The following is a 24,874-nucleotide window of genomic DNA, read 5'->3' on the forward strand; positions in this document are numbered from 1 at the left end:
CCCGGCACGCCTCCTCTGCACTTGTCCCACAGTTCTCCCACTCTCGTTATTCCCAATACCCTTTTCTCCCACCAGATGTACAAGCTGGCTCTCCGTTGCACTTTGACAAACACTACCCTGTGCAAAAGTCTTGGGAACCTTAGCTATATGTGCCCAATACGTTTGCACAGTAGTGTACCTATGCAAACTTATCTTAAATGTTGTAATTGAACCTACTTCTGCTGGTAGCTTGTTCCACACTCATACCACCCCCTCAAATTCCCCTTAAATATTTCACTTCATGACCTCTCACTCTAGTCTCATGCAAGCTGAGAGGAAAAAGCTTGCGTGCACTCACCCTATCTATGCCCCTCATAATTTTGTATACCTCGATAAGAAGATCCTGTAAGAACAGATACAGGGAAAATGAGTGTGGGAAAGGGATTGCTCTGTGCGCAGCATCCTTTTATGTCAAAAATATATATTGGCCGGACCAAGTATAAGTCCCCATAGCAAGCTGTGTACACTAACCATGAACTCTCATGCTTCTGATCCCACACTCTGTCCAAATCCAAGGTCACCTACTTTCACCTCTGGAGCATCAACCTCTCAATGTATACACAACCCTGTCTGCTATAGAAACTCACCATCAACTCTCGGTCCAGCAATGATTATTGTCCATGTGCCTGATTATCCAAGCTTGTTTTGCATCGGATTCCAAAGGATCTGTCAATATTGAGATAAGCTGCATTGTGATAAATCTTGGTCAGCGTCCTTACATGCGGCATCGCGTGTTTGGATCAGATTCTGACACATTCCTGTTTGGCAGCCATCGAAAGATAAAGACTAGCTTTATTTATCGTATATACATCAAAATGCATGAGAACTACACTGTTTGCATCAAGTCGAATCAGCGTAGATTATGCTGGACAGCCCACAAGTGTGACAACACTTTTTGCGCCAACATAACATACCCACAACTCATTAACTCTAAACGTTTAATGAGTTGTGGGCATGTTGTGGGGTTTAATATGCCACCAGCTGTAGGATATTATGTACAGCTTGATAAAATATTGGATAAAGGATGTAGACTCCCCCTTCCAAATCAATACCTCAGAATTCTGGATTAAAATGTAAAACTTTATTGAAGAACAGCTGGCATACAGCTGTTGCATAATTTAGGAAGGATGCAGATATACAGGAGCTGATGCAGAAGTGATTGTGGATGTTGCCAAGCATAGAAAGACTAGGGAGGCTGTGTTTCTTTTCCTTGGAGCAGAAGGTGATCAGGGAGGTAGCTGGTAGAAGTTTACAAAATTTTGAGAGGCATAGACTCGGTCTGTCTCTCCAATGAAAGTGCCTGGTAGCAGAAATACCTAAAACTAAAGGTTTTAGGTGGGGGGCAGCGGGGAGGGGGGGGGAGGTAAGAGATTTAGAGGTGATCTGAGGAAGGCTTTTACTGAGAGGAGGTTGGAATCTGGACTCCTCAGCCTCTGAGTGGTAGGTAGAGACAAGGGCTGTCACAACATTTACGACAGATCTATGTGAGCATTGAATATTAATGACATACCTACCACGTGGTGGGTGGTGCGGCTTGATGCTTTTGCTGGAGCAATTGGGGGAGGGGGAGGGCAGGATTGTGGGGTTCTAATGTTCTTTGGGGGTTTCTTTTGTTTTGCAGATGCCTGCAAAGAGTAAGAATTTCAGGTTGTATACAGACAGACATACTTTATTGATCCCGAGAGATCAATTAGCCACACCAACCAGGAATAGTGAAGAAATATAGCAATATAAAACCCTAAATAATTAAATAATAATGTTAATCATGCCTAGTGGAAATAAGTCCAGGACCAGCCTATTGGTTCAGGGTGTCTGACCCTCCGAGGGAGGAGTTGTAAAGTTTGATGGCCACAGGCAGGAATGACTTCCTGTGACGCTCAGTGTTACATCTCGGTGGAATAATGTATATATTTCTGATATTAAATTGAACCGTTGAATTGTTAAGACATAGAAAGCTATGGATGCAAATGTTGGAAAATGGGATTAGTATAAATAGTTATTTGAATGTCATTGTGGGCATGGATGTGGAAGGGCCTGTTCTAAGCCATACAACTTTATGACTGTGATTTTATGGCTATGATTGTGAGGTATGAGTTGGAGCAAAATATTACTATATACAGCACTATAATATTATTCTTTCTGCCAGCAGACTTTTGAAGTGCGTGCATAAACATTGGATGGTTTATTCAAAGTGAACTTTAAGGTTTGTTGCTAAGGGGCTGTGGAATATTATACCACTTGAAAGCAAGGTCGTATAGGTAATTCAAACATCTCATTAAGCCTGTTGAAGCAGTCTGCAGGAACTTGTAATTGTTTACTCTTTTGAGATTGGTTGATGTTCAGTGTTTATGAGCTGGTAATAATTGATGCTAACCCACATCCACAGCGCTGGTAATCATTCACACTGTTTTCATTGATCTTTGAACTACGAGAAGTGAAATCTGTCCTGTGGCTTTGCACAATATGCTTACTGTTGCCTTTCATGCATTTTTGTACCCGTGTCAGGTACATGTGTTAAACAGTATTGGAGCAATATGTGTGACTGTGCACTTTCTAATTAAATTAACATGTCCCTGTAAAGGATTATGATGAATCTTCAGGTACGTTCATAGAGTCGTTCAGAGGGGAGCTGTTTTGTGTTTAGAAATTCAACATGGGTTAATTGCTGATGCTACGCACATGGATCAAACCACTCTACTTGGGCTCTGGAGCTTATCCCATTGAAAACAGAAAGTCTGCTGGAAATCTGCAATAATAAAAGAATAATATGGCAGCATCTACAGAAAAAGATTATTTTCATACTGACCAATTAGTGATTCAGGTATGGGACCCTCAGTCAGAATCCTGAACTCAAAACCCAGAGCTCTGATGATGGGACCACAAATAGAGTCATGAAGAGAGTCAGCACGGAACCATGCTCTTCAACCTGCTGAATCTCTACTAACCATCAACTAGCTGCTGTTAACTTTCCATTTTTTTTAAACACCCATTTAACGCTTGAGAGTTTTGTTTATTAAAAGAAAGGGTTGAATCCAATTTCTGTTTAGATTTTCCTCACCCTGTGGCTGGTTGGAAGGCCTAAGATCATTGTTGACAATTCAGCTTTGCATCGTTAGATGAAGCCCTGAGCTGGTTTTGCATCTCAGAGTAATGTCCTGAAATCAACAGCTATAACTTAACAGTGGAAGCACTGCTCGTTGTCAAACATGGGTCTAACACTTTGTCCAAGCAAAGAACAAGACATTGCAAGGTTGTTGAATGCACAGCTGGTCAGAGCAGTTTCTAGAGGGGCACAGGTAGAGTTCAAGAAATCGCCTGCCTCCTCAATCAGACATGCTTATATGAATGCTGATTACATATTCGTGCTATTGATCGGAGTTTCAGCATGTGGATAGGCTACTGGAAGATTGCATGTGTGAGGGTGTTAAAGCAAAATTGAGATTAACGCAGGTTTACCCCTGCCACCAGTGTATTTCCAGATTTACATAATTGCCTTTTGTAACTGGTTGACTTGGGACGGCCCTGCCCCATCTTGCTGCACAGAGTTGCTGCTGTTACTGGAAATTTCCATGGGCAAGGGAGGGAGGACTGGAGCAGGAGAGGAGGAGGAGGCCGTTCAAGCTAGACAGGGAGGTGTCTGCACAAACATCGTCTCCCTGCTGGGAACTCTGGGAAAACTAAGCTGTTGCAGTGAAAGGTGTGTCACCTGTTTCCAACTTGAATGCCCTCATCCACACCTACGAGTTTACAAATGTATGCTTGGCAGTGTCTTTGATTTTATTTCTTTAGTTTTTTTTTGCAAAATGCCCATCCCTGCGGCATGATACTGCAAGTTTATAGATGTGTGCTAGATAATGTGTTTGAGTTTATTTAGCTAGTTCTTTTTTATAAAATCCAATTTTATTTCTTTTTCTCCCTGTAAATTCCTGCAAGAAGTGAATCTTGAAGTAAGATCTGGTAACATATTTGATAAATAATTTACTTTGAACTTTGACAACATCGGCAGCTCTTTGTTTGTTCGATGATCCCTAATTCTTTTATATTTCCATATTTGCTTGCAACATCAAAGGCCATTTGATCCATTAAGCTCTGAGATCATTAATTTTCCTGACATTTACTCTTGCAGCATTCACATTGACTGCCTCCTCCCTCCCCCACCGATTCCACTACCCACTCATATACTAGGGACAATTTACATTGACCCATTAATCTGCACATCTTTGAGATTTAAGGGGTGCCTGCAGGAAGTCCACATGGTCACAGATTTTGCACAGACAGTGCCCCGGAGATCACTTTCGAACTGGGGTCACCAGCTCTGTGAATAGCATCTCTACAAGTAGTACAACTTTTATTTAAATCCGCAGAGTAGGTTCAGAAACATGATTTGTAAGGAGTGAAGCTTTGGGGGAGTAGAGCCTGATCTACCAGCACAATGTGTTGGGTTCGGATCAACTCCCATCTTGGGCTTGGTTCAGGTTGATTTTGAACAGGCGGCGTGTGGGTGAGGTTTAAATTTTGTACTCCAACTGATCTCTTGGGGTTGGGGAGATAACTGCACAGACTTTAGATTTCACCTCATTGTGTGTAAAATCCACTTTATGTATTGCAACAGAGAGTTAAGTTAGCTAGAAAGACAGAAGAAACAATATTAGACTGGTTTACATCCCGAGGCATGCACTAAGACAGAAGATGCACGCTGCCCGATGGGATCAGATTCATTTGGAAGCAGCTTCCAACATTCCAACAGGGAGACATTAGACTTACACCCACACTCCTTGTGGTAGCCAGGCATCAGCAACAGTTATTAAATGTCCCGGCAGGGAGACAGTAAGGAGGTTCATAGAAGGCGTCACGGAAGTCCTGAGGTGGACGTATCAGAAGGGAGATCCTTTGAGCTGGGCATGAGGAGAATATGCAGAGCCACCACATAAAGATCTGGTATTGGAAGTGAGTCCTGATGTGAGAATCTTCATTGCTTTGAGTAATGTATAAATAACATTTCATGACCTTACAAGATATAGCTGAAACATTGATGAAAAGAGCTACTTAAGTACCTGGACCAGGGATTTACTCACTGTTGTGTTATAGTTGGTGCAGAAGGTCCTGTTTAGGAGGTAGGTGAGTATTAATATCTATAGAGTTTTGCTGCCACAGGGTTCCCAGGGATAATGCCATGGAGATATGTGACATTCTGCAAGAAGACATTCAGCCATAATAAAATTAGCTCTCTTAATGAAAATCAGGGCCATGTTGACTCCTATCAATGATCCAGATCCTCTTGTCAATTGGTTAAAGATTTCTATGCCAGCCAACTCAGAGTGAAGGGTGTGGCCATTAACGGCTGGAGTGTGAGGAGTCTCACTGTCTGGACTGGGGATAATGACTTGGCAGAGTCCTTTTGCAAAGCATCTCTGTATCAGGGAGTTCCTGACGGGACATCTAGTCAGTACCACCTTTGTGTTGCTTCCTGGGGTTGAAAGGAGTTGGTGTCCTGCCAGATTGCCCCCTCTTGTTTTTCTGCTCCTTTGGGATCTCGTTCCCCTGGTTGCTCTTTCTCCAGCATCGGCGCACGGCACGGTGAAACCTCTACACCAGTCTGCACTGGACAGCTCCCTCAGACTGATCAGCAACACACACAAAATGCTGGTGGAATGCTGCAGGCCAGGCAGCATCTATAGAAAGAAGCACTGTCGACGTTTCGGGCCGAGACCCTTCGTCAGGACTAACTGAAAGGACAGATAGTAAGAAATTTGTTTCCCCCTTCCCCTCCTACTTCCAAATCTCTTACTATCTTTCCTTTCAGTTAGTCCTGACAAAGGGTCTCGGCCCGAAACGTCAACAGTGCTTCTTCCTATAGATGTTGCCTGGCCTGCTGTGTTCCACCAGCATTTTGTGTGTGTTGCTTGAATTTCCCGCATTTGCAGATTTCCTCGTGTTTCCCTCAGAATGATGCAAGGCCCCACATCTTACTTTTAAAAGCCCGGTGGTGTGCTTTTACAATGATATTGAGGCTTGCACTGCTCCCACTGTAGCAGAGCTCTATAGCTCTGATGGGGCTATTAGTTGGCTTTGGGAGCCAGACAAGTTGAGAGGTGGTCTTTACCCGCCCCTGGATCCTTCTCTACAGATAGGACTGAACTGCAAGATATTTGACAGCTCAGTCTCCTCAGAATCAGAATCAGGTCTAATACCACTGGCATATGTCATGAAATTTGTTGATATGTGGCAAACTGTGTATTCAATAAGTAAATCTATATAGATAGATAGATTTGCTTATTGAACTCAGTGTTTATTATTGTGTTTTGCAATATACCACTGCCACATTGCAACAAATTTCATGACATACGCTGGTGACATTAAATCTATCTGTATGGATCTCTCTTTCATATTTATATTTAGATAGATAGGTAAAAAGTTAAGTTCAAATTGCATTTATTATCAAAGAATGTATAAATTATACAACCTTGAAATGAAATAATCTGTGCAATGAGAAAGAAGAGACATGGTGTTCATGGGTTCATTGTTGTTTCAGATGTCTGATGGCAGAGGAAGTGCCATCTTGGAAGTAAGGTATTCACCTCCAGGGATTTTATTATTGAATCATGGCCTCCTAAGCACTAACAGAAATCTTTAACCAATTGACAAGAGGATCTGGATCATTAATAGGAAACAAAATGGCCCTGATTTTCATTGTGAGAGCTAAAATTATTATGGCTAAATATCTTATTTCAGAATGTCACATATCTCCATGGCAGTACTCTTGGGAACCCTGACGCAGAAACACTATATATTGTTTATCCAAGATGTGTTGGAAGGATATGATGACCCTGAAAAGTCTGGTGGTAGCTTGTTTGCAGATGAACATGTTGTTGCCCCTTGTCTTGAGGACTGTGACAGTCTCTGAATTCCCCATTCTGCATTAATGGTGTTATTATTGTCACTTGTACTGACACTCAGTGAAAACTAGTCTTGCACACTGTGCACACCGATCGGATCACTTCACAGGCCACTGAAGTAGAACACATGAAACATAACAGCAATGCTCAAAAAAGTGTAACAGCTACAGAGAAGGTGGACAGTGAGGTGCAAGATTGTAATGAGGTAGATTGTAAGGACAAGATTCCATCTTACCATACTAGGGAAGAATTTACTACTTTTATTGTAACATGATAGAAGCTGTACCAGAGCATGGTGGTATGTTCTTTCCAGCTTTTGTATTTTCTGCCCAATGGGAAAGTTGAGAAGAGGGAATATCTGGGATGTATTATGGGTACAGGTGTGTGGGGGTAACCAGTTGTGTTACCATGAATGCACCCATGGAACTCAGCAGTTAACTATTGGAGAAAACACTTCCTGCCTCTTCATGTAAACTCCCTGGAGTTTGGATTTGGTTTCTCAATGTTAGCATGGTGTTAATGTAAATTGTGATAAAATTGAGCAGTCTGCATCTGGTCATGGACTCACACAGCAATGAAATCAAGCCCGTCAGCCCCCACGTCCATGACACCATGACAGCCATTTGCACTCATCCTACTTTAATCTCACTTTATTCTCCCCATGCTTTCATCAATTCCCACCCCCCAGATTCTACCACTGAAGACACACAGGCTAGTAGACAAATCGGTACTCACTTCAAGCAAACGATTTGCCTCCCGGCCTGTATACCTTCAGGTTGCCGAGGTAAACTCATACTGCCACAGGGAGGATTTGAAAACTTCACTCAGACAGGGGTTAGGATTGAACCTGAAGCTCTGGTGGGGCGGTGTGATTAGCAACACAAAATTATGTTTGTCATGAAACTGTTCAGCAATGATGGAAAATCTCCAGTGGGCCTGTAGGAATGTCAGACACTGGAAATTTGGTGCCAGCACAACAATCAGAAACAATTGATATGGTGATCATTCTGATTGATTCCGGATCAATCACTGACATATGCTATGCAATTTGTTGTTATTTGGCAGCAGTACGGTGTAAGTCATAAAACATTGCCATAAGTTACAAAGGTTGGCATGGTAGCATAATGGTTAGCACAATGGATTACAGTACAGGCAACCAGGGTTCAATTCCCGCCACTGTCTGTAAAGAGTTCTCCCTGTGACTGAATGGGTTTGCTCTGGTTTCATCCCTCTGGTTGGTAGGTTGGTAGGTTAGTTGGTCATTGTAAATTGTTCAGTTAAATCAGGGGTTGCTGGGCAGTGGAAGGGCCTATTCTGTGCTGTATCTCAATAAAATAAAAGTAATGAAAGGGGTTTATGGGTTTATGGACTGTTCAGAAATTAGATGGCAGAGAGGAAGAAGCTGTTCCTAAAACATTGAATGTATGTCTTCACGTTTCTGTACCTCTTCCCTGATGGTAGTGATAGTCGTGCTATAGGTACTGTAAATTCTAAAAACCACGTGCTCAAGAATATATATTCTATGCTGATGTGTATAGTGCAGAGCAAATGGAAGATGCAAGAAGAGATTCTGTGTATGCTAAAAATCTAGAGCAGCACACACAAAATGCTTGAGCAACACTCATAAAGCCAGCGACACAGCCCAAAACTTTGACTCTTTATTCCCCCCCAAAGATGCTGCCTGACTTGCCGACTTCCTCCAGCACTTTCTGTGTATCTAGAACAAACAGAAGTCTGGAAAGTTCTCCATAGCCTGATCTGGTAACTATCGGAAATAGAGATTCTGAGAGCAATGTCAACTGCTCTGAAATCTAAATTAATGACATGTATGTGCTTTGGTAAGAGGAAAAACAATGGGTTGCATTTTAATTACTAAAGTACTTGTAAAGCAATAAGCATTTTAACATTGGTGATCATATACTGTTTGGATGGAGTCCCAGAATATTATTAAATCTCCAGCACTGTTCAAGGCTAGAAATTACATTAGAAATATTCAGCAGTTAATAAAACCAGGCTTTGTGTTTTCATTTATATCACACTAGATATTGGTATCTGCACATGTTGGATGAAGCATATTTCATGTGAGAATTCCTATAAATAATTCAGATTGTCTGACGCTCCAATAAAGTTTTGCACCACTGCTTTACTATGTTAAAGGGGTTTTTATAAAGGTCTGTTACTTCTGAACAAACTGCACTGCAGTTTGTCATAGAAGATTCACTGGCACTAAAAGCTGATAAGCACCATCATCGGCTTGCCTGAAAATATTCTGTTTAGATTTAGCTTGTGTTGTTTAAGATCCCTGGACAATGGGAGCAGATTTGGGACCACTGTGATTGGATCAGAATGATGCTCCGATCATGGATGAGTTAGTCGGCTCTGAATGGGAACAAAGTGCAGCTTCCAGCTGTTCATGTGGAAATGTCATCACCCTCCAGAACATCAAGGACGTTCATTTACAGTTTGATTAATGTTTTTGTTTTCCCACCTGAAGGGTTAATGTTCACATCCTGTATTCATCTGGCCTGATCAAAGGATAGAAGGCTGAGGACAACTTGGAGCAACTTCTGGAGCTGAGAAGATCGGTTTACTGAGTGACTTGGGTAAGTGTTTCGGTTCTGCTGTGATGAAATTTTATTGTTTTCTCATCCAGAAAATTCACTGAAGCTGTACAAGAAATACTCATTCTCTGACTTTTTTGTAGATCGGAATGATCACAAATCACTGTTAGAACTAATGCTTAGATTCATTCTGTGATAACATCAGCATTTATGAGGTCAAAATCGTGGCAGGTGAATAACTGGACAGGAAGAATCGGACTGATGCTGATGACCAGCATAAACTTGACCTGTGAGCAGTCTGGCTGATAGGAGGTTGAACTTGTAACCTGATGGGGTTGTTTGTACTTTTTTATCATTTCCACTTTGATAATTTGCTCCAAAAAGAGTCGACAGAAATGCTGGGAAAACATAGCATTCTGCTCCAGAGGAAAAATTCCAAGATCTAACAGATTAGATACTTTTTTCCTTTTTATCAAGGAGTCAAAAATGAAGAGATATCATCATAAAATCAGGAGGAACATTTGTCTTCAACAAAGTGGGTTTCAGATATGTGGAAATCACTTCTCCAGGAGGAGAAATATGGGTGGGTCATTTGGGGCTCTTAAGTCTGAAGTTGATAAATATTATATTTTCAGTATTATACTGATAAGTATTTGTCAGACAAGGATATGGAGGGATAGGGATGTAGGAGAATAGGTCATTGACTTGATTGACTAGTGAGTCAATTTGAGGGGCTGAATGGCTTTCTACTATTCCCCTCTCCACCAGGATGTTGTACGTTTGCAGTCTCCAGAGATTCCTAGTATCTCAGTTCTCTGTAAGTGCATATTATAATGATGTCTGCTGCATTCAGCTCACTGGAATGGAAGGGAGAACAGAGCATGTCACTCAGTCTTGGCCTCACATGCGCTCCAGTAGGCTGCTGCATACAGATGTCCCTCCACAAAGGGATGTTTTAAATTCATGTGGTGGCAGGTGGAGAGGGAGAATTGAGCCACGGATTTCTGCTGCGGGTCTCCCATACTCCCCACCCCCAGCACCCAGGCAACCTGTTCCCTGCCTCCTTCCACTCCCAATGCTAAGAAGGCTAATGCCCACAACTAACGGGAATAAACCGTAAATACGGGGGAAGGGAAAGATCCAACTAACTCGCTTGGAATATTACAGAGAGAATTTTTCTGTAAACAAGCACAAAATAAATGTTGTTCTACCACTCCCCTCCACCCAACCAAGCTTAAAAATTCCCAGCTGTCGACTTCAGACTTTATTACAGATTTTAAAATGCAGTAGTCATTGAAAGACGAGGAACGAAGGGGAGGTTAATTGCAGTGGAACACAGCCTATTTACCATAAATCCTCCTGATGCAATATTTTACGGCACATATTTAAATAATCTTTGTTTTATGAGTTATCAAAACTGGATCATTCTATTCTTGACCTGAGACAGACGATTTGAAGATTACAGAACAGGCTACTGAAGTCATTATTGATTGTTTGCTTAATCTGCATTGCTAAACCTTAGCAGGAGTCCAGTGTTCAATATGGAGCATTGCACTTAAGAAGGTGTGGAGTGGATTTTCGGGGCTGGTACCTCAGATGTGGAACTGTGGTTCTCTAGAAAGAGTGGAGAAACTGACTTCGTTATCCTTCCTGTCAAGGGGGGGGGGGGGGTGATGGGATTTAACAAAGGTGTTTACTTTTATGTAAATTATTAGGCATGATCAAGAAGAGATTGTTTTCTGAAGTGGGGTTACTAAGAATGTGGGTGAAAGAGATAGAGAGGAGATGAGGAGACGCACGACATGTTGGAAATCTGGAGCAATACACAAACTGCTTGAGGAACTCAGCAGGACAGGCAGAATCAATTGGAGGACGTTTTGGATCAGGAGGAGATGGGGAGGTTTATCTCCTTAATTGTGGTGATCTAGAATGCATTGCTTCAATAGGTGGAGCAAGATGGCTCAATACTAATGTTAAAAAAGTGAATTAGATCAATATTTGAAGGGGGGAAGAAAAGGCAGGCCCTTTGGGAAAGAGCAGGGTGTGGTCAGAGTGGGGCAAGCTTTTCTAACAATCGAGTAGAAACATGACAGATAAGTAATCAGTTGGGCTGTAAAATGTAATGCAATGATTATTGTAGAAGTTGCTATCATTCAGGGATAGGAAGCTGCTGGTCCTCCACAGTGTGGCTCATGAAATGTCAATCCCATTTACTTTATTGACAAACAATAGGGGTGGCCAAGGCATGTTTCCTTGGCAACATACCCACATTGAGGAATAAATAAACATAAAAATATGTTCAGTATTAATTCTTCATCTTAGTTTGCAAAATACAGCATGTCCCCAAGTTACGAACGTCCGATTTATGAACAACTCGTACTTACGAACGGCCTGCCATAAAGCCTATTATAGTAAAAATTTGTCGGCTGGAGGAAGGAGAATGCCGTCCACCATTTTAAGTCAGATCACATTGCCGTTAACACTGTGATGAATGTGTAACTTTGTATTTGGCTTAAATTTTTCTTAGCAAGATTCACCCTGACCCTCCCCCACTTGTCCCATTTACACTGTCTCAGTACGGGTGGACTTTAGGACCCCGGGGGGGAGCTCAGGACCCGCTGCCCGCGGCTGCTGCTGAATCCGCAGTGTTTCTGTTCCGTTGGCGGAAAACAATCACCATTGAAAATAAAATGGAAATAATAAAGCGATCAGAAAGAGGTGAAACACCATCGGTCATTGGGAAAGCGTTAGGCTACAGTCGGTCAACGATTGGAACAATTTCAAAGGATAAAGTGAGAATAATGGAGCATGTGAAAGGCTCTGCCCCGATGAAAGCTACAATTATTACTAAGCAATGCAGTGGTTTAATTATTAAAATACATACGTTTCTTAAGTGTTTTATATGCATAGAAATGTAAAATATATACTATATACTAAGACAAACGTTTGACTAACTGACGCTAAATAATACCGAATGTACCTGTTCTGACTTACGTACAAATCCAACTTAAAGACAGACTTAGGAACGGAACTCGTTCATAACCCAGGGACACCCTGTAAAGCAATCAATATCTGTCATTGTCAAGAGAAGTTCAGACTATATACACCCAGTGGCCACTTTATAATGTACCTCATTTACCTAATAAAGTGGCCACTGAGTGTATTTTCATGGTCCTCCACTGCTGCTGTAGCTCATCCACTTCGAAGTTCAATGTGTGGTGTGTTCAGGGATGCTCCTCTGCATGTCACTGAGTACCGCATGGTTATTTGAGTTACTATTACCTTCCTGTCACTTTAAACCAGGTCCTCTGAACTCTCATTAACAAGGTACTTTCACCAACAGAACTGCTGTCCACTGGATGTTTTTTTTTTGTGCAGCACGCTATTCTCTGTAAACTCTAGACTGCTGTGCATGAAAATCCCAAGTGAACAGCAGTCCATCCCATTGATTCCAACTCTCATTCCCCGGTCAAAGTCACTTAGATCACATTTCTTCCCCATTCTGATGTTTGGTCTGAGCAGCAACTGGACCTCTTGACCATGTCTGCATGCTTTTATACACTGAGTTGCTGCCACATGATTGATTAGATATCGGAATCAGAATCAGATTCAATATCTCCGGCATGAGTCATGAAATTTGTTAACTTTATGGCGGCAGAACAATGAAATACATTGTCGTGGCTATCCCTCGAGGTTGAGCATGATGGTCTTCGTTCCGTTGATCTATCATGGAACGAAGATGCCTGTGCGTGTATTTGTTTAACGTGTACTTGATGTTGCACTCCAAGAAGCACACGATACTTCACAAATCAACCAACTGATTCCAATGGCATGGAGACCTCGGCAATTGAAACTGATGGATTTGTCGCAGCCTTCATCCGCCTTCACAGCCGTTAAGTTCAGAGTAACTTCGTCTGCTTGTTCCTCCGTTGAGGTCTTGGTTGGATTGCTCTTTGTCAGGGACCTCACCTTTGACCTTACCTCCATGGGTGACCCTACCAGGAGTGTAGCTCCAGACGGCATCGCTCTCGGGATCTTAGGACCACACAAGCTTCTCCACCACGACAAGGTGACATCCACGGAGAAGGAAACACATAGTAAGTAAATAAAGAGAACAAAAGCTGAATTACAGTAACTGCATATATTGTATGCTTATTAAATAAAAACTAAGTAGTGCAAAGAAAAAAAGAACAGAATTAAAAATAATGAGGTAGTATTCATGGGTTCAGTGCCTATTTAGAAAATGGATGGCAGAAGAGAAGAAGCAGTTACTGAATTGGTGAGTGTGTGCCTTCAGGCTTCTGTACCTCCTACCTATGGTAACAGTGTGAGAGGCCATGCCCCGGGTGGCTGGGGTCCTTAATGATGGACGCCGCCTCCCTTAGGCACCGCTCCTTGAAGATGTCTTGGATACAGTGGAGCCTGGTCCCCATGATGAAATTTTACAAGTTTCTGCAACTTACTTCGATCTTGTGCCGTACCCCCTCACACCCCCCATATACCAGATGGTGATGCAGCCAGTGAGATGTTTCCATCAATGAGCCAGTGTACCTAACAAACTATTATCTTGCTAACTAGAAGTACTGTTAGCATATCATTGCCAAAAACTCTGAAAAGAGCTCATGGGATACATATGCAAGCGTATCATGGCATTCAACGCTATTCCATTTCCATTTAAACCTTGTTGTACGCCTGGAAAAAAAGTGGAAAAAAATAACTGTATTATACTTCTCAACAAGTTTGATGTAAGTCGTACAAAATCTTTTTCAGGAGTGATTTGTTTGTTGCTACAACTGTGTAACCTGTGCTGTCATCGGAGTAGATAACTTTCAACTATTAACCGTTTTGTGCCTGTTCGGAAAATATTGAGAACGCATTTTACATGCTGCAGGGATTTCACCTTGAAAGAAAATCATAAGATATAGTTTATCTGAGGAACATTTGTGCATTTTATTTATTCGGCATTGCTGAACTTTAGCTGTCCCTAAATTGATCCCAACATGAATAATTCATTTGTAACATACACGTTTCTGGATATGGTCTGCTAAGAGTCTGCCAGAATTTATCTAATGTTTACTTATGACTAAAAAGCTTCAAGATAAACACCATCAGCTTTGAAGCTGATAAATATTTGCAGCGTTCTTGCCAAATAAATTTCCAGCCAAACTTTTTCTTTAACTCTTTGGTTGTTGCATTTTTTTGACAGAAATGCAATTCAGTAGAACGGTTAGGGGCATAGGATAAAGATACCAGGTGCTATTGAAAGAACTGTGTTAGACACCTAATCCTTAGTACTGTTTGGGGCATTGACTTTCAGACTGCCATCTCAAATGGACGGAATGGATCCAAAGGTATTATTTCACAGAATGACAGTGCCAAGATAAATATTTGTTTCAACGACCAGCATAACTAAGGCAGATCAGCTGAGTTTTTCATTGCATCGTGGTTTGTGAAATTTTTCTGAATGATGGTAAATTGGTGCATTTCCTGCGCTTCAAGCATTGGCTGCAAAGCACATCAAGATGTCTTCTTAATAGACATTCCCTCGGGACCAAGAATGATCTGCTCCCCTTCAGGTTCTGTGGGTTCTGAGGTGGCTGGTGGAGCCGATGCTATAAATGTAGGCCCACCCACAGAGCTGAATGAGGAGATAGGGTGGTGGTTACCTGTGTGGTGATGAACTTCTGTTAGTAACCCATGGTCTCAGTGCTCCCTGTACATGACCCCCAGGTTCCCTGAAAGCCTATCCTCATTTTGGAGGTCAAGAGCTAGCAATTCCCAGCAACTAGTGGGGATGTTACAGCTTTTTGAGATGATGTTGACAATGTTCTCAAACTTCTTCCTCTGTCTGCTATTCTCATACCATGATAGAGAAGGCGTAGATGATGCAGTCCACCTGATACAGCCTGCTAAGCTTAATGAGGAGCTGAGTGCTGGGGGCATTGCCTTGGGAACAGGACATTTACACATTTTTGATGATATTTCCGCTGAATTTTGTGAGGAAAACTTTAGTGTTATCTTTCCAGTCTTTGTAGGTTTTCTAGACCTCAGATCTGGGCAGTGATCACTGTTACTGGTAAGCCATTAGTTTTGGGCCAAGTCTGAAGTCCTGGTCTTTAAGTTCCTTTTTTTGCAGTTTGTGGTGTACTGAATGCTGTGGTGAATTTTACTGTTGATGTCTATCCTTTGAGAGTTGGCCCCTGATTTATGGGAATTCATCCATGTTTTCTATTATCAGAGTACTGTGTGGTACTGCAGGGCAGGTTTTCACTTATCTAAGAATAAATGTGCCGGTACCACCCATTTACAGACATGTGACCAATTAACCTACTAACCCGTAGTGTTTGGACTGTGGGAGGAAACCTGAGCACCCAGAGGAAAGCCACACGGTCACGAGGAGAACATACAAACTCCTTACAGGGGGTGATGGAATTGATCTTAAACAGTTGATAAAGGTTGCAAGTGTTGAGTGTAAGTTTCATCACAAGAAAGCAAGGAAGGAGGAGCAGAAGTAAGCCACTGGGCTGCTTAAGCCTGCCCGGTCATTTAATACCATTGTGGCTGATCTATGCTGTCCTCAGCCACATCTCTCTGCCTGCTCCCCATAGCTCACAATTCCTCAGTCTCTTAAATATAGACCCACCTCCACTGTAAATAAGATCCAGTGATCTGGCCTCCACCACTGGATGCGGGGCACAGAACTCCCGAGATTCACTGCCTGTATTACATTCTGCTTGAGATAGCATACGACAGGTAGGATATAATTGCGCATCTGTTCAGTTGGAGTCTGAGGGCTTCGAAGGACTCTGCTTTCAGATGGACCAACGTTATTTCAGTACTGAGTTGATGGAAATCCTAAAACTCAAATGATGATAGTGCTGGAACACGCTTGTAACCAACGATACTCAGTTTGGGAATTAGAAGGCCTAGTGCATGCTTTACATAAACTGTCCCGGCGAAGTGCCAGCCTTCAATGGAAGGGATGCATCAGAAGACATTTCCCATATGAGAAACATGGATAATAGAGGCAGCAGTAGTCTCTTGGTCCAAAATGATCCACCATTTAATACAATAATGGTTCAATACCATGTTCCTGCTTTTTACTCATATTTCTTGATGATTTTTGTAGTAAGAAGCCCATCTCCTCCTTAAATATATTCAACAACGAGGCCTCTTGCTCTTTTTCGGTGAAATTCATTCTCTTGAATTCAAGTGTAGAGAAGCCTGGTCAATTATTCTCTCATCTGTCAATCCTGCTCTCTCAGGAATAAGTCATATGAACCTTTGATGCAGACCTCCTGTTTTGGGTGTATTCTGTCTTAGGGAGGGTAACCAGAATAGCGCACATGTACTCCAGGTGTGAACCCACCAAGACACTGATAAATCTAGCATTATAGAAACATAGAAAACCAACAGCACAATACAGGCCCTTCGGCCCACAAAGCTGTGCCGAACATGTCCGTACCTTAGAACTACCTAGGCTTACCCATAGCCCTATATTTTTTTAAGCTCCATGTATCTATCCAGGAGTCTCTTAAAAGACCCTATCGTTTCTGCCTCCATCACTGCCACCAGCAGCCCATTCCATGCACTCACCACTCTCTGAGTAAAAAAACTGATCCTTGACATCTCCTCTGTATCCACTTCCAAGCACTTTAATGACAGAGAGTTTCTTGGATGCTTTAAAATCCTTTAAAAGAAGTCTATAACAGGAATGGAAAGCAAATTAGAATCCAGTTGAGATGGGTGATTGTGAAATTTTTTAGATATATTCTTTTGTTATTGAGTTGTGAATGTCCAACTTACGGACCCTACATATGAACGAGCTCCCATACAATATATAAGTTCTATGTGCATGCGTACGTTCGTTCCTACAAATAGCAGAACTAGTTTCTTCTCATTCTCCACTTTAGAAGTTGTTCTTTCTCGTCAGTACTGTATGTTTTGATGCCGTACATTCTAATAATGTGGCCCTATTGTGTGACTTAAGGACAAAATCAACTCATGGAAACTTGTAATACTGGAACCTGCTTGTTACCTGGCAAGAATCCTAAGGGTTAATTTAACTGAAGTGTAAAATACATTTTATTTTGGAGATGTGAGGAGATGCTGTATCTGTGACAGGGAAAGAACAGATTTAGACAAAGAACAGTGGGGGTGGGGGGTGGGAACCCTTATAATGTGACATGCTGTTAAATGTGTGTTCAAACCCCCTGGGACTCAGTTGCATAGCTAATCGACTTAAGTCATCTTTGAGAATATTTTAAATTGTTGGATTTGTTTGGACTGGGCTGGATTGGAATTTTATAAGTAAATGCTTTAATGCTCAAGAATATATATATATAAATGTATTACTTCATATAGATGCATTCCAGAGTGCCTAGTCTGCATGCCCCAAGTGGGATGGGTTGGGATTCTGGATGCCTCTGGTTGGATTGGGTAACAAAAATATTTGATGTCCTCAAACTTGGGTGAGGTTCAGAATGTCCATGGTTAGCTAAGGATTTAATTTTATATCCAAGCAAATCTCTCGTGGAATGTACCGGCTTATGGGGAAAGTGCAGGTTAAATGGGTTATCCTATTGAAAAGTTGACATAAAGGGGTGAATGGCTTCTGTGTTTTTTATATATACTTGTATTAGTGCAAAGTAATGACATTGGGTAGACATGGAGCTGATTTAACCAGAGTGGAGATATCTACACCTCTGTCCCAGGTGGCAGCTGGTCCCAAGTAACTCCAGTCTGATGGGCAGTGTATGTTGGAAATCAAGCTCCATGGTAAACTGTGTAACTGCTGAGTGTGACAGACTAACAGGACGGAAGAAGTTATGTGGTGCTGTAGTGGTCAACAGAGCAAAGATGACTATTATCAGGTCAGAGTTCCTTGTGTTGATGTCACGGGGTGTAGTTGCTGCCATGTAAAATGTAAACAGGCTAATACTCTTTGGAAAAAGTGCCGAGGAAATTTGCCAGTCATCCCAGTAAATATGGGAACAGGAGTACCAGAGACCCATTCTAGGCCACTCCAGTCTGCCATCTGTTGGAGGGCTGAGCTTCAATACCTGCCCTACCTTCAGATCTTTAGCTGGGAGAGCTGGATGCTCCATAAACTCATGGCATGGATCTGGTGTAAAGTACTTGGATATCTGATGTCTGGCTTTAGCAACCTATCATGACAAAAAGATCACCATTTCTAGATGATCAAAGGTCCCCCATTGCCCCATTGAAAGATTCTGACGCATTCCCCTTGGCCAGCCATTTCAAGTCTGTGTGATGTAAGCAAGGCATTGTTCTCCAAGGCTTAGAGTTTCAAAGTTAATACATGTTTGTTAAATGTTAAATCACAGGCACCCCAATTAAGTACACCAATCCCAATTGAAATCCATGCAACCACTTTTTGAATGTGTTACATGTACAACAACTAATGTGGAAACTATTGAAAAGATTTACTCATGCAGCTTACTAGCAGTAATATCCAGGTAGATTACAAGAAAATTACATTTGCATGTTAAAATTCAATGTCTGCTCTGCAGTAACACAGATGTTATATGCAAATCATATGCTAATCTGCTGCTGAATAATAAGATAATAGATGCTGCAATCTTGATAAATAGCGACACTGAATTTCTGGAAGTTGAGTCCTAAATTTTGCTTTAGGAAGGCTTCCACCTAGACACGATGAACATATTAAATAATTGTACGCTGATTGCTAATGATGTTGGCAGTTGGCATTGCAACAGAGATTGGCAGCTGCATTAAAACTGAGAAATTATCATCTTCTCTTCATTGTTGATGCATCTAAACCCTGGAACTCTCTTCTATTCTAGCAGTAACTGCTGGAGCATTTTCAATACGAGGACAGCAGTGGTTCTAGAATACAACTCATTCCACCCACTTACCCCACCCCAGCAGGGCAATCAGGGATGGGAAATAAATGCTGGCAGTACTCAGAGTGGCCAGCCCACAAAATAGATTTAGATTTGATAAGATCAGGCATGCAGGCATTAGTCAGATTTGGTTGGTCAGGTGTCACTGTCTTCTGCCAGAGTCACGCACATTTGCGTTAATATTCCGGGGAATAAGTTAACCCATGAATTCCATGGCTGATAACAATCTCTCCTGAACTTTGCTGGCTTTGCCTACATTGATTTCCCTCCTCTTAGAATTAACCTCATTCTTCTAATTTTCTCATTTTTCTCTTTTACTCGTGTGATTCGTGGATGCTGGAACATCTGTGGAATGGCAGAAGGAGGGGTGGTGGACGTGGGCAGGGAATTATGGCATGGAATGGGAATTGATGTTTCAGAGCTCTGGGATTCTTGTGAAGTCCGACTGATATTGCACTAAAATTATGAAAGCGCTGCTTAAGTATCTCCTTGAATGCCACTGTACCATAACTAGACAGAATACATCATACACTCACTGACCACTTTAGTAGATATGCATCTACACTAATGTAATATCTAATCAGCCAATCATGTGGCAGCAATTCAATGCATAAACACATGCAACCACGGTCATGAGGTTCAGCTGTTGTTCAGACTAACTTTCAGAATGGGGAAGAAATGTGATTTAAGCGATTCTGACTATGGAATAATTACTGATGCCAGACAGAATGGTTTGAATATCTCAGGAACTGCTGATCCCCTGGGATTTTCACACACAGCGTTCTCCAGAGTTCACAGAAAATGCTGCAGAAACAAAAAAAAATCCAGTGAGCGACAGCTCTGTGGGCGAACACTCCTTGTTAGTGAGGGAAGTCAGAAAAGAGTGGCCAGACTAATTTGAGCTGACAGGAGGGTGACAATAACTCAGGTTAGTATGCATTGCAACAGGGGTGTGCAGCAAAGCATCTCTGAATGCACAACACATCGAACTTTGAAGTGGAGGGGCTACAGCAGTAAAAGACTGCAAAAGTGCACTCAGTGGTCACTTTATTAGGTACAGGAGATACTTGATAAAGTGGTCACTGGGTGTATAATCACTTTATAATATATGGTGTAAAAGAATAGTAAGGACAAAGAAAACCAAAGGTCACTTTACTGTAGTTCTAAACACTGGGACTTCATTCTCCTGTTAAACTCCTGGATGGCAGTGAGGGTCTGTAGCATTTCATAATCTTGAGCCAGTCCCATCGTTTTCTTTAGCGGTCACATCAGAGTTTTTCCTAGTCTCCATTGTTATTACTCAGCCCCTGTCTATCTTAAGCTTATCTCATCCTAAGGCTATTTCTCTCTCTGAGGAATTCCCACTAAGGAAATCAGGAAAGAGCAAAGAGTGCCTGCGTGGATGGCCATGGAGTCATAGTGGCAAAATGCATACAAACAGGCCCTTCAGCCCGCTGTGTCCATGCCAACCATCAATTACCTGTACTAATCTGTCGACCACCACTTGATCACCTTCTATGCTTTGATGATTCAAAATACTCCAGATGTTTGTAAATGTTATGCAAACTCTGATTCTGATTCAAGCACTCCAGATATTTCTAAGTGACATGTGTCTATTTCTACCACCGTTTCAGGTAAGTTGTTTCCCCCCCCTCCATTTTTGGGTGAAAGAAAAGTCCCCAGGTTTCCTTTAGCCTTCTAACTTGTCACCTTAAGACTATGCCACCTGGTATTAGATGTCTCCATTTCAGTCACACCCTCACTATGGTGTTGTGACTAGACTTGCACATGGCACTCCAGTTGTGGTCTGATCAAATTTTCTCAAGTTGTACCATGACCCCCAAGCTCTTCGTATCCTGTGCCCCATCGAATGAAGATCAATATCCCTAATGCCTTCTTTGTCACTTTATCTATCTGTGATGAGACAGTAAGAGATGTTTGAACTGGTACTCCAGTATCCCTTGTTACTTAATACTTATATAACCATATAACAATCACAGCACGGAAACAGGCCATCTCGGCCCTTCTAGTCCGTGCCGAACTCTTAATCTCACCTAGTCCCACCTACCCGCACTCAGCCCATAACCCTCCACTCCTTTCCTGTCCATATACCTATCCAATTTTACCTTAAATGACACAACTGAACTGGCCTCTACTACTTCTACAGGAAGCTCATTCCACACAGCTATCACTCTCTGAGTAAAGAAATACTCCCTCGTGTTTCCCTTAAACTTCTGCCCCCTAACTCTCAAATCATGTCCTCTCGTTTGAATCTCCCCTACTCTCAATGGAAACAGCCTATTCACGTCAACTCTACCTATCCCTCTCAAAATTTTAAATACCTCGTATAAATCCCCCCTCAACCTTCTATGCTCCAATGAATAGAGACCTAACTTGTTCAACCTTTCTCTGTAACTTAAGTGCTGAAACCCAGGTAACATCCTAGTAAATAGTCTCTGCACTCTCTCTAATTTATTGATATCTTTCCTATAATTCGGTGATCAGAACTGTACACAATATTCCAAATTTGGCCTTACCAATGCCTTGTACAATTTTAACATTACATTCCAACTTCTGTACTCAATGCTTTGATTTATAAAGGCCAGCGTTCCAAAAGCCTTCTTCACCACCCTATCTACATGAGACTCCACCTTCAGGGAACAATGCACTGTTATTCCTAGATCTCTCTGTTCCTCTGCATTCCTCAATGCCCTACCATTTACCCTGTATGTTCTATTTGGATTATTCCTGGCAAAATGTAGAAACTCACACTTCTCAGCATTAAACTCCATCTGCCAACGTTCAGCCCATTCTTCTAACCGGCATAAATCTCCCTGCAAGCTTTGAAAACCCACCTCATTATCCACAACGCCTCCTACCTTAGTATCATCTGCATACTTACTAATCCAATTTACCACCCCATCATCCAGATCATTTATGTATATTACAAACAACATTGGGCCCAAACCAGATCCCTGAGGCACCCCGCTAGTCACCGGCCTCCATCCCGATAAACAATTATCCACCACTACTCTCTGGCATCTCCCATCTAGCCACTGTTGAATCCATTTTATTACTCCAGCATTAATACCTAACGACTGAACCTTCTTAACTAACCTTCCATGTGGAACTTTGTCAAAGGCTTTGCTGAAGTCCATATAGACTACATCCACTGCCTTACCCTCGTCAACATTGCTCGAAACTTCTTCAAAAAATTCAGTAAGGTTTGTCAAACATGACCTTCCACGCACAAATCCATGCTGGCTACTCCGAATCAGATCCTGTCTATCCAGATAATTATTAATACTATCTCTAAGAGTACTATCCATTAATTTACCCACCACTGATGTCAAACTGACAGGTCTATAATTGCTAGGCTTACTTCTAGAACCCTTTTTAAACAATGGAACCACATGAGCAATATGCCAATCCTCCGGCACAGTCCCCGTTTCTAATGACATCTTAAAGATCTCCGTCAGAGCTCCTGCTATCTCTACACAAACTTCCCTTAAGGTCCTGGGGAATATCCTGTCAGGACCCGGAGATTTATCCACTTTTAAATTTTTTAAAAGCGCCAGTACTTCCACCACTTTAATTTTCATTGGTTCCATAACTTCCTTACTTGTTTCCCATACCTTACACAATTCAATATCCTTCTCCTTAGTGAATACCGAAGAGAAGAAATCGTTCAAAATCTCTCCCATCTCCCTCGGCTCCACACATAGCTGACCACTCTGATTCTCTAAGGGGCCAATTTTATCCCTCACTATCCTCTTGCTTTTAATATAACTGTAGAAACCTTCTGGATTTACTTTCACCTTATTTGCCAAACCAACCTCGTATCTTCTTTTAGCTTTTCTAATCTCTTTCTTAAGATTCCTTTTACATTCTTTATATTCCTCGAGCAATTCCTTTACTCCATGCTGCCTATACCTATTGTAGACATCCCTCTTTTTCCGAACCAAATTTCTAATATCCCTTGAAAACCATGGTGCTTTCAAACCTTTAACCTTTACTTTCAACCTAACAGGAACATAAAGATTCTGTGCCCTCATAATTTCACCCTTAAATGACCTCCATTTCTCTATTACATCCTTCCCATAAAACAACTTGACCCAGTGCACTCTCTCTAAATCCCTTCGCATCTCCTCAAAGTTAGCCTTTCTCCAATCAAAAATCTCAACTCTAGGTCCAGTCCTGTCCTTCTCCATAAGAATATTGAAGCTAATGCTATTGTGATCATTGGACCCGAAGTGCTCCCCAACACATACATCTGTCAGCTGACATATCGCATTCCCTAACAGGAGATCCAACACTGCCCCATCTCTAGTTGGTACTTCTATGTATTGTTGCAAAAAACTATCCTGCACACATTTCACAAACTCTAAACCATCCAGCCCTTTTACAGAATGAGTTTCCCAGTCTACGTGTGGAAAATTAAAATCTCCCACAATCACCACCTTGTGTTTACTACAAATATCTGCTATCTCTTTACACATTTGCTCTTCCAACTCACGCTCCCCATTAGGTGGCCTATAATACACTCCTATTAGTGTTACTACACCTTTCCCATTCCTCAATTCCACCCAAATAGCCTCCCTCGAGGAGCTCTCTAATCTATCCTTCCAAAGCACCGCCATAAGATTTTCTCAGACAAGCAATGCAACACCTCCTCCTCTGGCCCCTCCTACTCTATCACACCTGAAGCAACTAAATCCAGGAATATTTAGTTGCCAATCACACCCTTCCTGCAACCATGTTTCACTAATAGCTACAACATCATAATTCCAGGTATCAATCCACGCTTTAAGCTCATCCACCTTTCTTACAATGCTCCTAGCATTAAAATAGATACATTTAAGATACTCTCCACCTCCTCCTCTCTTTTCATCCCTAACAATGCATTCAAATTTATTATCCTTTTCTTTCTTCTCCCCTACATCTTCGGGCTGAGCGCATCCCTTCTCCATCACCTGCCTTTCCTCCCTCACACACTGTCTCTTTACTTGCTCTACTGGTGAACTAACCTCCTCTCCCATAGTTTCCTCAAATTGATTCCCACCCCCCCCCCATCTTACTAGTTTAAAGTCTGCCCTGTAGCCCTAGCAAACCTCCCCGCTAGGATATTGGTCCCCCCAGGATTCAAGTGTAACCCGTCCTTCTTGAACAGGTCACGCCTGCCCCAGAAGAGGTTCCAATGATCCAGCAACTTGAATCCCTGCCCCCTGCTCCAATCCCACAGCCACGCATTCATCCTCCACCTAATTCCATTTCTACTCTCACTGTTGTGTGGCACAGGCAGTAATCCCAAGATTACTACCTTTGCGGTCCTTCTTCTTAACTGCCTTCCTAACTCCCTATACTCACGTTTCAGGACCTCTTCCCCTTTCCTACCTATGTCATTGGTACCTACATGTACCACGACCTCTGGCTCCTCACCCTCCCACTTCAGGATATCTTGGACGCGATCAGAAACATCCCAAACCCTGGC

The 24,874-nt window shown here is 42.0% G+C and overlaps 1 protein-coding gene across 3 annotated transcripts in view; it reads left to right on the forward strand.

The window, feature by feature from the left end:
* The window catches only part of sema4ba (sema domain, immunoglobulin domain (Ig), transmembrane domain (TM) and short cytoplasmic domain, (semaphorin) 4Ba), a 435,779-nt gene that overhangs the window by 147,423 nt on the left and 263,482 nt on the right, over positions 1–24,874 (forward strand). For 2 of the 3 annotated variants that reach the window (XM_059952676.1, XM_059952674.1), the window contains one exon: positions 9,430–9,538. The exons of the other annotated variant lie outside the window; for it this stretch is intronic. The gene's annotated coding sequence lies outside the window, so the exon portion shown is untranslated. The remainder of the gene's footprint in view (positions 1–9,429; positions 9,539–24,874) is intronic. 3 annotated transcript variants of the gene reach the window in all.

Source organism: Hypanus sabinus, chromosome 28, assembly GCF_030144855.1.
Source record: "Hypanus sabinus isolate sHypSab1 chromosome 28, sHypSab1.hap1, whole genome shotgun sequence".
Taxonomy (NCBI): domain Eukaryota; kingdom Metazoa; phylum Chordata; class Chondrichthyes; order Myliobatiformes; family Dasyatidae; genus Hypanus; species Hypanus sabinus.